The 10,134-nt window shown below is 39.1% G+C and overlaps 1 long non-coding RNA gene across 1 annotated transcript; it reads right to left on the bottom strand.

Moving 5' to 3' along the window:
- Positions 1-2,638: 2,638 nt before the first annotated feature.
- Positions 2,639-4,628, bottom strand: LOC133973698 (uncharacterized). Its single transcript, XR_009924594.1, has 4 exons — positions 4,475-4,628; positions 3,769-3,855; positions 2,925-3,072; positions 2,639-2,685 (listed from the first exon to the last, which is right to left on the bottom strand). It is a non-coding gene; the product is annotated as an uncharacterized LOC133973698 (long non-coding RNA).
- Positions 4,629-10,134: the final 5,506 nt, after the last annotated feature.

Genomic DNA, 10,134 nt, shown 5'->3' with positions numbered 1-10,134 from the left:
GAGCAAATAGAGCTTATGTTTAACTTTCCTGATGAACTGATAGAGCCTGGAGAGCTTCATGGTAGGCGACCATGATGATAACAGACAAGATTCAACTCATTGTGTGCGAGATAAGCATTCCACAGTGTGGGAGTCTCCACAATGAATGGTTTGGAGAGCTTGTCCCATGGGGGGGCACTGTGAAGAGCACACACACAGATGAGCTGGCTCTAAGAGTTAGTTCAAGGACATTAGGAAATTAAACTTTGCATCTACAGGAAGCTCGGAAACAAGATGTTCGTCAGCTGAAGGAGGACTTCGACACATATGAAGTGTGGCACAGTGAACAATTCGATAATATGGTGCATATTGTTAAATGTAAGGTAAAATGATCTATTGTCCAGAGAGAGAACAAGGACATATTCCTGATGGGTGGGAGTTAAGGGTCATGGTTTCTTTTTAATAATTGCTAAATATGTTATTGATTTGTTGAGACAGATTCTGATTTTTACAAGTGTTACAAACTGTTATATTGTTTTTTTGTTAAGACTGTGGTTACTTCCTTAACCAAGTCCATGATTGGACAAAATGTTCGATTTCTTGAAACTCATGTATCCTGGACTCTTTCTAAATATAATGATAAGATGTTATGGAGATGTTTGAGACAATAGTCTCAAAAGGGAGGATTGTGATGGCAGATTTTATATTTAGTTATGTTTCATGCAAGGAATGACAGTTATAGATGGGAATGTTATTCTGATATGTATTTCTGTGTGTTTAAGACTGAAAACATGTGGGGTCAGCTTGGAAGACTCAGATGTGTATTCGTTGGAGATTCCTTTGTGCCTCTGATGAAACAAAAGGTCTTAACAGCAGGGTCCATCCTACTGTCTGCGATAGAGTGCATAGGTGTTACAGTCAGAGACAGGGGTCTCTGGGAAAACAGGTTTTAACACTTGGAGTCTAAGCAGATGCCTGATGTTGATGTGTAGTGAGACCTTCGAAGGGGTCCTTCATTCAGATTGGAGGTGACCAAATCTAAGCCTGAAGACAACACGCAGAGAGCTGATTGGATAAACATTCTACCTCTTTGAAAGGAGGGACTTATTTAGTATAAATCAAATGTGATTCCATTGTTCTGTGCCATTGACCCCAGTCTGACTAAGTGACAGGGTGCTCTGGTCCCTAGCTGCAGCTAGGTAGAATTGTATGAACCAGAATTGATAATTGTCTTTGCTGTGAAATGTAATAAAATGTGCCATTACAATGCCAACTTTAATGCCAATTTATTTGTGTAACATTCTGTGACCAAATGTATAGATTACTTTTTGTAGATTGTAAAAAAAGAGAACCGATTTATTAAAAAAAAAACTACACTAGAATTACCGCACTGCGTTGTATGACTCCGCTAACCAGCGCAGTGTCCGTCTACATATTTCTACATATTTTCTCTCGTATAAATGACACTGTGTCTCTTGACAACTGAAACCATAAGATGAGGTCAGTGTGGCCTTGACCTTTTGACTTTAACACAAATACACAGTTAGACAATCCGAAAACATACAGTTATGCCAACATATCTTTGGTTTCACATACTAGATGGCATAAGCAGAGACTTCAACTCAGGAAAAATATTTCTGTAGAAAAGAAAGCCCTGTACGTGTGTATGTATACATCAATCATGCTTCCCTGGAAGCATACGTGTGTATGTATACAAACGCACTATTGAGACGTTTTGTTTTTGATCATATATTCTCAGGAAGGACTGATGCATGTACTGAGACGGGACGTGAGGGCCTACTCTGCGTGCTCAGAGTTCAAGCCCAGCAGGCTGCAGCGGGCCTGACATATTCCGGAACAGCAGCACAGTCTTTGGATGACTCCTCTGAAGGTGAAAACATGGCGAGGTACTTCTCCACTGATGAAGAACAGTGAGGGCTGTGATTAGCTACACTCTCTTGCTACAAGGCTACTCTTGCTACTCCCTGGCAGCCTTAGGAAGGCATTAGCTTGCTGTTGGGTAGCTGTTAGCTGTAGTATTAATGTGTTTGAATAAGTCAGGCTGCTGATCATTTCTTTAATGTTAAGAATGTTTCTCATAAGACCTTATCAGATGCATTGTGAAACATCTGGGTCACCTAAATTTAGTGTAAACAAGAGTGAACTCTTGACTAATGATGGTATGTATTTTGCACTGATACACAAACTTGATGTTACACATCTTAAACAATATGATATGGGTGTCCCTAGACAACCGGACCTGTATGCTTTCCTGTGACTATAATGAATGGAACCTCAGATAAAGAAATTTATTTTCTGACTTCAATAACTGAGGAATTCTCTACAGAATGTAATGTGCCCATTCTACTTCAGATCCATTGCATTCACTGCTTTAATGTAATCAGCATCTTATCTGACAATATCATGGTGTAGAAGTGCAAGGAAATACCAATATGTTATGATCAATGTCATTTATTGTTCACAAACATTACATTAAGGCATCTGCTGGAAATGTTATGATCAACAATTCTCATGCAAATAAGACTTTAAAAACGCCACAAATAGTGTTTTGGAGAGGGGGGTTTCAGAGGGAGGGGGCAGCTCTGGAGAAAGGTCTGTCACTCCAAGTCTGCTGCTTGGTGTGATGGAGACATGAGAAGGGACCGTGGAGCTGAGGCACACCTGTACTGCTTCTCTTGAGAAGAACTGAAGGACACACAAACAAACCATAGTGTTAAATTATGAGGATGGTCCCCTCAGATTTTTTTTTTTAAACATAAACGTCAGACAGGCCGCTAAAAACAAGCTAAAAATGCTGAAGCTAACAGCTACCCAACAGCAAGCTAATGCCTTCCTAAGGCTGCCAGGGAGTAGCAAGAGTAGCCTTGTAGCAAGAGAGTGTAGCTAATCACAGCCCTCACTGTTCTTCATCAGTGGAGAAGTACCTCGCCATGTTTTCATCTTCAGAGGAGTCATCCAAAGACTGTGCTGCTGTTCCGGAATATGTCAGGCCCGCTGCAGCCTGCTGGGCTTGAACTCTGAGCACGCAGAGTAGGCCCTCACGTCCCGTCTCAGTACATGCATCAGTCCTTCCTGAGAATATATGATCAAATCAAAACGTCTCAATAGTGCGTTTGTATACATACACACGTATGCTTCCAGGGAAGCATGATTGATGTATACATACACACGTACAGGGCTTTCTTTTCTACAGAAATATTTTTCCTGAGTTGAAGTCTCTGCTTATGCCATCTAGTATGTGAAACCAAAGATATGTTGGCATAACTGTATGTTTTCGGATTGTCTAACTGTGTATTTGTGTTAAAGTCAAAAGGTCAAGGCCACACTGACCTCATCTTATGGTTTCAGTTGTCAAGAGACACAGTGTCATTTATACGAGAGAAAATATGTAGAAATATGTAGACGGACACTGCGCTGGTTAGCGGAGTCATACAACGCAGTGCGGTAATTCTAGTGTAGTTTTTTTTTAATAAATGGGTTCTCTTTTTTTACAATCTACAAAAAGTAATCTATACATTTGGTCACAGAATGTTACACAAATAAATTGGCATTAAAGTTGGCATCTTGCTGTCTCGCCAATCTGACGATGCAGCTGAAGCCTCCATCAAGGGCGTTCTGCAGGTAATTTGGATTGTTTGTTTCTTGTGAAGAGGAGAATAACATGAATTCATACCAATATCAGTTTACAATCAAACCTTTTTGTGTTAACCTTGTGTAAACAGAGTCAAAGGACATTGTACAACAATGACACACATTTTTCCACAGTACCTGTCGTTCACTACTGAACTTCTGACACCCATTACTGGACTGTGTCTTCCTGTAGAGTGGTGATGTTCTCAACGCTCTTTTCACAGTCTGTCAAAACAAAATTAGAGTTACAAATGTTAATGCCCAACAACCCATTGCAGATACGGTTGTATTTGCACACCACATCGGACCAAAACAAAACTGCAGTCTGTGAAACAAGCAGTTTTGGTAGATATAAGGGAAATGCTAATATTTCTACATGATACACATTCAGTCCCTTAAGCAAAATAACAATGATGGCAGGCCGCAACCTTGATGCCTTCGTCTACTTTGCTTACAGACTAGTTTGCGGAGTCTCGTGCTGCCGCCCACTGACCGATACATCATCGCTCTTTTCTGAAACTAATGAAGGCAAATTCACACATGTAGACAGAAATAATCAGAATAAATTAAAAGGTGTAAAGATTGCTAACATTATGTTTGATGGGGGTCATCATTATACATAACAGAGGAAAACTTTGAACATGTATTCCTTAAATTGACTTGCCTTCCTGTGGAAAAAGTTGTTTTCCCAGTTAAACAATCACAGCAGGGAAGCATGATTGATCAAAATTCTTTCAGTGTGATATTAACTTGTATGTCAGCAAGCGTACTTTGGGGATTTTATAAAAATGTATATTTGGCATATTATATAAAATGGTGTTTCTGGTATGTAACTTAAAAGTACCTCTTTAATGGTAGGATCATTTCTCTCCCTCATCTTCCTCGTGGTACGTGGATTATGGTAGTGGGCTCAACCCGGCTTCTCTTTCTCTCCAGGCTGCCCTTCCTGCTCTTCATCAAGCAAAACAAAGTGTTCGGTCCAAGTTATTGACGTTAATGAAACTCCTGTCACTTGGATCTTTCTTGATTAAAAAACAGAACATAGGAATTGTTTTATAAAATGAATTGCAACTCCATAACATGGAAACATTATTGTCATATTGCATACTATACATTAAACCAAATTGATCTGATATTTTGGAATAATGGTAGAGAAATACACTCCTTATTAATCTAAAGCATTCATAAATCAAATTCATGTTTATATTTATATTGTAGCGTCCCTCAATGATGAGCTAAGCGTCTTGAACTGGTTTCAACAACCATGTATTCACCTCCCAGGTAGCACAGGCTATGGTGGGCTGTAGCATGTGGCTAACAATGGCGTATTAGCTGAAGATTAGCATTGTGTGTATCAACGGACTCCGCATCCGCTGTCTCAGCACTCGGACTGTAAACCTAGATCGTAACGATCTTTAAAAACAATAAACTACTCACCTGACAGAAGGAAGATGACATCGTTTGTCTTCCAAGAGCTCGGTGGCTATTACGCAGCCCAGAGTTAAAGGTCCGGATGTTTACTAAAAGCCACACGTCAGTTCCGCTCACCCAGTCGGTCCGTGGCGCAGTCGGTCCCCCTTCGGGATGAACGGTCTTGCAGGATCCTTCGCATTAGAGGTGTAATCTAGCCTCAAATATTAATATTATATAACGTGAATAACATTCACGATCACTGAAGGACACTACGCAGGGACGGTGATTTTAACAGCACGCTGCGCCGTGCTGGCATGGCAGCGTCATAGCAACCCTCATAGCAACGATAAAAACATTCGTGATAACTATTAAAATATTTATCATAAGCACGAACTGGGTGAAGACTGTGGAAGCAAAGAACACATTTCTCGCTAGAAATGGTGTCAGAATGTATTTTTATGCCCAAACTAAGTTACAAAACTATATTTTTATCTGCGAAAACAAGGAATATCCGCCATGTTTTCCTCTCAGCAGACGGGAGCTTGTGAGTCAGGTGACGTGAGAACACGCAAATGCAAAACAATGGGCTGACAAAATGTTACCATCTCACACTCTGAGAGGCCAGAATGTGAGATGGTAACGTCGTTCCAAGTGGACCAACGTTGCCACTGAACGTTTTCTGATGAGACTGGGTTGTCCTTCTGGATGCTGCCTTGAACAATGAATCATGATGGGAAAATGTTTTAAATCACTGAAAAGATATCAAATCTGCTTGAATATAAATATGATTTAATTAAATGCATCCATAACTAAACTATTCTCAAAAAAATATAGTGACCCATTTAAATGATAAATGTATTAATAAACTCATACACATGTTCTGATTGTTTTCTATTGATACGAAAGTAAACTTTGTGAGCAGGAGCAATCATCCCACTGTCAAATCAATAACATTTCTTATTTCATCAATGATTTTTGCCTCAGCAATTCTACAGCTTTACGGTTGCCTGCTGTAATGTTGGTTTATGGGTGTTTGATTATTGAGACCAGAGTAATTTCACAACCTCGTCCGGGATGTATTGGTGATCTGCTTCATCTGGAGTACACAGGAATGTGTTCATTCATGGCCCAATAGAAAATATCCTGTCCTTGAGGGAAGTATCCATCATGACATTATGACATTTTCATCATCTGTATAATGTGGGTAGATGTTGTGTAAGCTGGAGAAAATCTATCATGGTTTTTCCTGCCAAGAGAAGAGGAAGACTTTTCATCTTCCATTCAAATGGAATAATCAGAAAACAGGAAAACCTGTGGCTGTTGCTGGAGCAGAACTTGACATATGAAATAAAATTTGCTTTAAAGCACAACAGTTGTGTATGAGAAGGAAATACATTTAAAAGCATTGTAACATTTTAATTGGAAATCTACTGAAAAAACTCATCATGTCATTGTTGCACATTCACTAACTACTAATAAAGTGAATCAGTCCTGACTTCAGTTATTAAATCCTGAATCTAGTTCTTCTTTTAAATCGCTACGTATTGCTACTGCTGCATAGCCAACATGAAGATTAACACAAACATGTTGCAGATTCAGCTTCAAACTTAATTTCTTCATTCACCCAGCTGTCTCCAGATACAGAAAGAAACACAAATGTTGCTTCAGATTCACAAAAAAGTGACCTTCCTAGGCCTGGCTCATCATTTTCCAATAATGAGTATGCTAACTTTCATCTATAACCATCATGCACCCAGCAAATAAACATGCTATGCATATAGCTACTTAATTGGATTTGTAACCATGGAGATCTACAAAAATAATTGTCAGCACCCAAATCAACGCCTCCCATCCGAGGTCAATACAGACCCACTGACTCCAACAAAAACCTTACCCTATATCACCATACACAGATTTATAGATCCCTGAGGCTTCTAAGTAACAACCATTTTCCTAGGTGGAATTGTCAGCGCACAAGCCTATGTTCAAACCCCAAAGATGTTTAATTAACAGTGATGTAAATCAGAAAACAGCAAATCTATCATTTGATTCACAAATATCACTTAAAGTATATAAACTATGGGGCACAGTTGGTTTTACCAAAACAGAAACTTGCAGGAAGCCTGTTTGATTGTTTCTGTATTTTGGATTTGTCTGCTTTCATTTTAGATTTGTCATTAAAAGTGTTGGATAGTTTAACGAAAGGTTTCTGTATCTGCTACTCTCGTTGACCTGAACTCCCCTTTTTCTTACTTCTATGAGCAGCATGAAGAGAATTATAACTTCCTTTCCCAACAAACCAGCCAGGGCTGCTTTAATTGGTTCTGAACACAGAAACCAACACAAGTACATGATCCAAAAATGATTTCAACACACACATACTGTTTTTTCTTTATTTTCCATCCGAAGTTTATTACAGTCATGTGGTAGAATTTCTCTCTGCAGCAGAAGGAAATATGTGCAACAGGATAAGTGTTCTCTTGTTCATGGGGGCATTACGTCCAGTTTACCTGAGGGCTCATTGCAACAATTACAGAGGCCTGTGTCTTAAACAATGTAGAGGATGTATGGTAACTCTTCTAAGACTGTTGAAAATGCACATTGCTCAAACAGGCTGTCATAACAGTTGGATCCAGAATGATTACTTATTTTGGGATGGCCTGTGAGAGGACGCCTTCTCAGACCCCGTTTTTCCTCCAGATGTGGGAACTGTTTTTTCTGTTCAACGTGTTTACTTACAGCTGCATTATACATTCGACCAAAGGATTGAAATCCTAAAATACAAAAATGCGTCTAAAGAGGGTCTTTTCAGCTGCCTCCTTCATGAAAGTCAAGTGTCCTTATACCTCCCAGGATGATGCACATGTGGAGCATTTCAACAATGTCATATGGTAAACCACACTTACATGTGGCCAAGGGGTAACATAAGAGGATAATCCACTAAATGTACAAATGGATATTGGTTTACGCATCATGAGGAGCACCACCCAGCCTGTTTGACATCATCTGTGGCTCGGGAGGAAGCTTTCTGAAGAAAATAATCCCAACTACGTAATCCTTGTTTATACCTGACCCCATGACACAGACATGCAAGACTCTCACTCCTTCGTTTTATACAGACAAGACGCCTGCATGAGTTGAATTTCTTTACTCAACTGTCATTTTGTCTCCTGGTCAGATACATTTTCTCACTTTGTAGTTGTTTTGCTTCTCATTTTGAACAAATCTTATTCGTCTTTTAATGTTTGCACTTGCTGTATTTTGGTTCTTTATGTCCATTATTGGTCACCTTACGTCTCTTTTTAGTTGTATTTCAGATCTGAAGTAATTTTGTGTCCCTTTAAATCGTTATGCATCTCTTTTTATTTTTAAAGTGTCTATTTGTGGTTATTTTTTATCTCCCTTTTAATTATTTTGTAACTTATGTCTTAGTCAAGATTATCGTTTTTGTTTTTACATCTCTCTTTAGTTATTACAGGGACATTTTGCAGGTGAGGCTTGGGGCTGAATTGCAGAACTGTGTTTTGCTAACACTTGACATGAAGAGGATGTCTGAAGCCCTCTACCACTGTAGATCTACAATTAAAGTCTTCAAGACTGTTTTACAAATTTCCCTGTATTTGAATGAAATGTAGTTTATATGCTGCAGCTGTAATATGAAGGAAACAAAAATCTACTCAAACAAACATGGGATTGGATTTTTTGCCAGCTACTTTGCCAGCTAATATTAAAAGGTAAAAATAAGGACACTGTATTTCATTTTACTCACAATATATCTAGAAAAAACCTACAAATAAACTTATACCTGATAATTGCACATTTTGTGTAATCTTGCTGACTAACAATCAAATGTATACAAAAACACATAAACTCCATGGCAGAGGGAACCATTTTGTGTATTGAGGGGTTTTACAAGTTATTAAAATACTTTATCATCCTATACAAATGTGAGAGTGTTTACCCTCTAAACCTAGCTTCATGTAAATCATGGGTGTTTTATGGAAGAAAAAGATAGAGGCCATCAACTGGGGGAACACCCCTGACTAAACCGTCTATACAGTAGTTTCACTGCGCATTCAAAAGTGGGGGGTTGTGTATTTGCCAAAAAATACACCAGAGATCAAAGCAGAACATTTGATTGAAATTGTATTCACATGAATGAAACCATATATTTGAGGTAATCATAATACAAAAGGATGACTTATAAAAAAGTATTTTGAGTCTAACCCATGACCAATGGCTCATTTCCTCACTTAACTGCACAGAAAGAAAACTGATGCCATCTACTGCTGAGCTCCAGTCTCTTGTTGCGTGTGAGAACATAGTGTACTTTTTAAACATGCAGAATACAGATAGAAGCTTCCCCTGCATTAGAGATATATTGATGATGTACTGTAGGGCCATCAGTATCGTCTGTGCCCCTCCAGATAAGTGTTTTTTAAATGTACGCTGACTCTCGGCCTCATGCTGAACCTCTTGAAATGCAGCCATCTGCAACTCACAAGGAAGGACTCACTGGGCTTGTTGGATGAGACTGCTCCAGAATTTCAGACTGGAAAAAGCTGTTGCGTGAGGAATGTATTAGAGGCTCACAGGGACCTTCAGTCTTTTTTAGTATCCTTGCCTGTGTGCAGAAGGCAAACTTTCAGTGTCCAAATGTGGACACAAAAACGAAGGAAAGTACACAAAGATGGATGACTTGTCCGCACTTCCTGCCAATGTCCAGGAATGAAGCAAAAATATAATGAATATGAACGCTGCCATGTTGCAGCAAAGACGCTATTTGGACTCTGCATAGCAACGATTGGGGGAATGGAGCTGGGTGTGTTGTTAAACATGCTCGTACAATTGTGAGTCAGTCTCAGCTGTCATGAAATTTCACCCTGTTGTTATGGCATAAAATAACAAATTAAAACCAAACTTACTGAATAAAAAATACACTTATCCGTGATAAGAACTACAAATTTCTTTAAGACAAATTTCGAGTTGAATATGAATGTCGGGGGTGTGGTCCCTTGGATGCCAACACACAAGCAGTTTTGAGGCAAGTCGTGTTTTTTTTCTGTTGTTTTATTACGTCTGAAGAAGATT

The sequence above is a fragment of the Platichthys flesus genome, chromosome 18 (genome assembly GCF_949316205.1).
Source record: "Platichthys flesus chromosome 18, fPlaFle2.1, whole genome shotgun sequence".
In the NCBI taxonomy this organism is placed as follows: domain Eukaryota; kingdom Metazoa; phylum Chordata; class Actinopteri; order Pleuronectiformes; family Pleuronectidae; genus Platichthys; species Platichthys flesus.
This window is presented reverse-complemented; position numbering and strand designations above follow the sequence as displayed.